Consider the following 6,760-nt stretch of genomic DNA (forward strand, 5'->3'; position numbering starts at 1 on the left):
CTCACTCTGCCCCTACACAGATGGTAATGTGCCGTCGCAACCTTCGCTCTCTCTCTCCCGCTACTCTCTCCTCTTCCATCCTATCATCTCTTCCCTCTGCTCAATCCTTCTCCCTCCAATCTCCTGATTCTGCCTCCTCAACCCTCCTCTCCTCCCTTTCTGCATCCTTTGACTCTCTATGTCCCCTATCCTCCCGGCCGGCTCGGTCCTCCCCTCCAGCTCCATGGCTTGATGACTCATTGCGAGCTCACAGAACAGAGCTCCGGGCAGCTGAGCGGAAATGGAAGAAAACTAGACTCCCTGCAGACCTGGCATCTTTTCACTCCCTCCTCTCTACATTTTCTTCATCTGTTTCTGCTGCTAAGGCCACTTTCTACCACTCTAAATTCCAAGCATCCGCCTCTAACCCTAGGAAGCTCTTTGCCACATTCTCCTCCCTGCTGAATCCCCCCCTCCCTCTCTGTGGATGACTTCGTCAACCATTTTGAAAAGAAGGTTGACGACATCCGATCCTTGTTTGTTAAGTCAAATGACACTGCTGGTCCTGCTCACACTGCCCTACCCTATGCTTTGACTTCTTTCTCCCCTCTCTCTCCAGATAAAATCTTGCGACTTGTGACGGCAGGCCGCCCAACAACCTGCCCGCTTGATCCCTATCCCCCTCCTCTCTTCTCCAGACCATCTCCGGTGACCTTCTCCCTTACTTCACCTCGCTGATCAACTCATCCTTGACCGCTGGCTATGTCCCTTCCGTCTTTCAAGAGAGCGAGAGTTGCACCCCTTCTCAAAAAACCCAAAACTCGATCCCTCTGATGTCAACAACTACAGACCAGTATCCCTTCTTTCTTTTCTCTCCAAAACTATTGAGCGTGCCGTCTTTAGCCAACTCTCTTGCTATCTCTCTCAGAATGACCTTCTTGATCCAAACCAGTCAGGTTTCAAGACTGGTCATTCAACTGAGACTGCTCTTCTCTGTGTCACAGAGGCTCTCCGCACTGCTGAAGCTAACTCTCTCTCCTCTGCTCTTGTCCTTCTAGACCTGTCTGCTGCCTTTGATACTGTGAACCATCAGATCCTCCTCTCCACCCTCTCCGAGCTGGGCATCTCCGGCGCGGCTCACTCTTGGATTGCGTCCTACCTGACCGGTCGCTCCTACCAAGTGGCGTGGCGAGAAGCTGTCTCCGCACCACGTGTTCTCACCACTGGTGTCCCCCAGGGCTCATTTCTAGGCCCTATCCTGTTCTCGCTATACACCAAGTCACTTGGCTCTGTCATATCCTCACATGGCCTCTCCTATCATTGCTACGCTGACGACACACAACTAATCTTCTCCTTTCCCCCTTCTGATAACCAGGTGGCGAATCGCATCTCTGCATGTCTGGCAGACATATCAGTATGGATGACGGATCACCACCTCAAGCTGAACCTCGGCAAGACGGAGCTGCTCTTCCTCCCGGGGAAGGACTGCCCGTTCCATGATCTCGCCATCATGGTTGACAACTCCGTTGTGTCCTCCTCCCAGACTGCGAAGAGCCTTGGCGTGACCCTGGACAACACCCTGTCGTTCTACGCTAACATAAAGGCGGTGACCCGATCCTGTAGGTTCATGCTCTACAACATTCGGAGAGTACGACCCTGCCTTACACAGGAAGCGGCACAGGTCCTAATCCAGGCACTTGTCATCTCCCGTCTGGATTACTGCAACTCGCTGTTGGCTGGGCTCCCTGCCTGTGCCATTAAACCCCTACAACTCATCCAGAATGCCGCAGCCCGTCTGGTGTTCAACCTTCCCAAGTTCTCTCACGTCACCCCGCTCCTCCGCACACTCCACTGGCTTCCAGTTGAAGCTCGCATCTGCTACAAGACCATGGTGCTTGCCTACGGAGCTGTGAGGGGATTGGCACCTCCGTACCTTCAGGCTCTGATCAGTCCCTACACCCAAGCGAGGGCACTGCGTTCATCCACCTCTGGCCTGCTGGCTCCCCTACCTCTGCGGAAGCATAGTTTCCGCTCAGCCCAGTCAAAACTGTTCGCTGCTCTGGCACCCCAATGGTGGAACAAGCTCCCTCACGACGCCAGGACAGCGGAGTCACTCACCACCTTCCGGAGACATTTGAAACCCCACCTCTTTAAGGAATACCTGGGATAGGATAAAGTAATCCTTCTCCCCCCCCCCCCCCCCAAAAAAAAAAAAACATTGTAAAGTGGTTATCCCACTGGCTATAAGGTGAATGCACCAATTTGTAAGTCGCTCTGGATAAGAGCGTCTGCTAAATGACGTAAATATAAATGTAAATGTAAAATGTAAATGTGACTGACTGTGCCAACACAACAGTTCTTGTGACTATATAACTGACTGTGCCTAGACAACAGTTATTGTGACTATGTGACTGACTGTGCCAACACAACGGTTCTTGTGACTGACTGTGCCAACATAACGGGGTCTTGTGACTGTATGTTTTCTCAGCTGCATTGTGTCCTGCAGGGGTGATAAGACACGTATTGTTTTGGTGGTCCCAGCATGGCATATGTAGGTGTGTGAGTGTGTGTGTGTATTTAAGGCTTAATTTATTGCCTCAGACATCATTAGTGTGATCGAGACATTACTAACCAAGAAAAAATATCCCTAGTAATTGTCTGTATTGAATCTATAATGGTAATGATTGTTGTGTTGGTTTTCTGTGCATTCATTCAGACAATAGAGGCATTAGAGGCAGCGCAGAGCCACATGGCATGTAACAAATGTGTTATCCCCATAACATGGAAACAATGGACCCCCTGTTTATCTGTAAGCCCCTGACCCTTGTGAAAGCTTGTCATTTCAATGTGTTGATAGTTTGTGTGAGCGAGGAAGACAGAAAGAGATTGGGGGAGGGGGAGAGGGTGTATATTTTCAGCAAAAGGGAGTTGGGGAATGACAGAGGAAAGGTTGAACAGAAAGTGGGGGATGACAGAGGAAAGGTTGAACAGAAGTTGGGGGATGACAGAGGAAAGGTTGAACAGAAGGTGGGGGATGACAGAGAAAAGGTTGAACAGAAAGTGGGGGATAACAGAGGAAAGGTTGAACAGAAGGTGGGGGATGACAGAGGAAAGGTTGAACAGAAAGTGGGGGATGACAGAGGAAAGGTTGAACAGAAAGTGGGGGATGACAGAGGAAAGGTTGAACAGAAAGTGGGGGATGACAGAGAAAAGGTTGAACAGAAAGTGGGGGATGACAGAGGAAAGGTTGAACGGAAGGTGGGGGATGACAGAGGAAAGGTTGAACAGAAAGTGGGGGATGACAGAGGAAAGGTTGAACAGAAAATGGGGGATGACAGAGAAAAGGTTGAACAGAAAGTGGGGGATGACAGAGGAAAGCTTGAACGGAAGGTGGGGGATGACAGAGGAAAGGTTGAACAGAAGGTGAGGGATGACAGAGAAAAGGTTGAACAGAAAGTGGGGGATGACAGAGAAAAGGTTGAACAGAAAGTGGGGGATGACAGAGGAAAGGTTGAACGGAAGGTGGGGGATGACAGAGAAAAGGTTGAACAGAAAGTGAGGGATGACAGAGAAAAGGTTGAACAGAAGGTGAGGGATGACAGAGAAAAGGTTGAACAGAAAGTGGGGGATGACAGAGAAAAGGTTGAACAGAAGGTGGGGGATGACAGAGGAAAGGTTGAACGGAAGGTGGGGGATGACAGAGGAAAGGTTGAACAGAAGGTGAGGGATGACAGAGAAAAGGTTGAACAGAAGGTGAGGGATGACAGAGAAAAGGTTGAACAGAAGGTGAGGGATGGGAGCCAGAGTCTCTAAGAGCAGGAAAGGGCTGTTGTTGACGATTCAACATGTTGCTTAGCTAGAGGTGAGCTAGCCAGTGGAGTTAATCAATCATCCCATTCCCAGTGTCAGGAGTGACAGTCAGACCACCCCTCAGCCACTCTCTCTCAGGCCAGTAGTATGGGTGACATGCCATGCATGCATTCATGTAGTGGTTATCCCTCCTAGCTACGGCTGAGGAACACTGATGAGCACACTAACTCTGGCACCACATGCCATGGACATCAATAACTCAATACATAATGTCAATCTGTGTATAGTTAAGTACACACTATTAGTATGGACATTGTTAAGGGAAATTGATCTGTTGAACTAGATATGGTGTGATGGTTTAAATGCTCTTTTACTGAGTTGGACTGGTGTAGTTTTAACTTACCATTGACCAACTGAAGGCTAAGTTGTGTTTAGATTGATGGTAGTCATTAACATTAGTTAGGAATATTCTGTAAACTGTTGAGTTGACTCTGGTAATATGTAATGAATGCAGACATAGACAATCGATAAGATGCATTGTGGAAACATGCAAATAAGAATTCACACATACAAATATGCCCACACACACACACAGCTATGTCATACTATACTTGTGAGGACTTTTTGGGGACCAACAATTGATTCCCATTCAAAATCCTATTTTCCCTTACCCTAAACCTAACCCTTACCCTAATTCATTTATATATTTGTTATTTTGTTGTACTTTTACCCCTTTTTCTCCCCATTTGGTAGTTACAGTCTTGTCCCATCGCTGCAACTCCCCTACGGACTAGGGAGAGGCGAAGGTCGAGAGCCATGCGTCCTCCGAAACACGACCCTGCCAAGCCGCACTGCTTCTTGACACACTGCTCGCTTAACCCGGAAGCCAGCCACACCAATGTGTCAGAGGAAACACCATCCAGCTGGCGACCGAAGTCAGCTTGCAGGCGCCCGGCCCGCCACAAGGAGTCACTAGATTCCGATGGGACAAGGAAATCCCGGCCGGCCAAATCCTCCCCTAAGCAGGACGACGCTTGGCCAATTGTGCACCGCCTCATGGGTCTCCCGGTCACGGCCGGCTGTGACACAGCCTGGGATCGAACTCGGGTCTGTAGTGACGCCTCAAGCACATGCCTTAGACTGCTGCGCCTCTCGGGAGGCCCCCTAACCCTAATTCTAACCCTTAACCTTACCCCTAAGCCTAAAATAGCCTAGTGAGGACCGGCAAAATGTCCTCACTTCTCCGATTTTTTTTTGTTGGTTTACTATTGTTGTGATGACTTCTGGTACTCAGAAGTATAGTAAAACGTGTACACACACATGCACACAAACAGCCATGCACAACCACACAGCCATGCACAACCACACAAACAAACACACACACAGCCATGCACAACCACACAGCCATGCACAACCACACAAACAAACACACACACAGCCATGCACAACCACACAGCCATGCACACACACACAGCCATGCACAACCACACAGCCTCCTCAATTAAAATGTTTATGTGCTGGCGCTTGCAGAACAGCCAGCGAGACTGACAGAGGCTGAACACTTTGGGTTAAATTAGATGTGGAGCGAACAGGCACAGAAATGCTCACACAGGCTCTAGGGGGGTGAGGAGGGGTGAGGAGGCCGGAAATACAGCCAGCTGGGTGTTTAAGCAAACAGTATCTGTCAAGGCCCAGCGACCTGTAGTCTTCCCACCAGTTCATTTGACCATGACCTTTTCAGGCCTGGCAGATAGCTGAGTCGTACGGGATGAATGGTCATGCAGCTCTCTCTCTCTCTCTCTCTCTCTCACTCTTCCCCTCTCTACCCCCTCCCCTCCCCATCCCTCTCTCTCTCTCTCTCTCTCTCTCCCCCTCTCTCTCTCTCTCTCTCTCTCTCTCTCTCTCTCTCTCTCTCTCTCTCTCTCTCTCGCCTCACAGCATGGCTGGCTGCCTGCATACTCCCAGACGTGACCGAGGGCGTCTAGTCTGTCAAGGCTGGGAGCTCGGGTCACGTCGAGCCACAGGGCAAGGTGAAGTGTTTACAGAGCCCTGACTGCAAGTCTTGGGTAAACTCTTCCGCACCGCCACTCAACCGTCGCCACTCAACCGTTTAATCCTTTGGAATGGCATCAGGATTAGTGGGAAATGCTGAGTGTGTGGTGTGCTGCATGGGGTTGGGGGATGGTGTGCTGTGCTGCGGGGGGTTGTTGGGTGGTGTGGTGAGGGGGGTTGGGGGGTGGTGTGGTGTGGTGAGGGGGGTTGGGGGGTGGTGTGGTGTGGGGGGGTGATGTGGTGTGGGGAAGTCGGGTGGGTGGTGTGGTGTGCTGCGGGGGGTTGGGGGGTGGTGTGGTATGGGGAAGTCGGGTGGGTGGTGTGGTGTGCTGCGGAGGGCTGGGGGGTTGGTGTGGTGTGCTGCGGGGGTTGGGGGGGTGGTGTGGTGTGGTGTGGGGGATGGGCGGGTGGTGTGGTGTGGTGTGGGGGAAGGGCTTGATGTGTTGAGGGGGGTTGGGGGTTAGAATTAGATAGTGAACAGGATGGAGAGACGTTTATCTGGATAGTCGGTTAGTGTGAATGTATGATTTTAGGACAGCAAGCTGGTCAGGCGACCATGTCTATAGGTGTGTGTGTGTACGTGTGTGTGTTCATGTACTTGTGTGTGTTCATGTACGTGTGTGTTTGTGTGTTCATGTGTGTGTGTTCATGTATATGTGTGTGTGTGTGTGTGTGTGTTCGTGTGTGTTCATATAAGACTGCGTTCATGTTTTTCACTCTCCTACTTGGAGACCCCACTGCAGTGTCTGATTAATGTGTTCTGCTTGTGTACAGTTAAGTCTGTCAGATAGCCCCAGAGCAAGGCTCATGCCTCTATATGGTGAGAGAAGAGGCCTCTGGGACATGTGCTAACGCTATGCTACAGTGTGACGCAGGCTAGCATTACAGCCCATTCATCTTACCACCAACACTCCCCTCC

Source organism: Coregonus clupeaformis, chromosome 40 (genome assembly GCF_020615455.1).
Source record: "Coregonus clupeaformis isolate EN_2021a chromosome 40, ASM2061545v1, whole genome shotgun sequence".
NCBI classification, from domain to species: domain Eukaryota; kingdom Metazoa; phylum Chordata; class Actinopteri; order Salmoniformes; family Salmonidae; genus Coregonus; species Coregonus clupeaformis.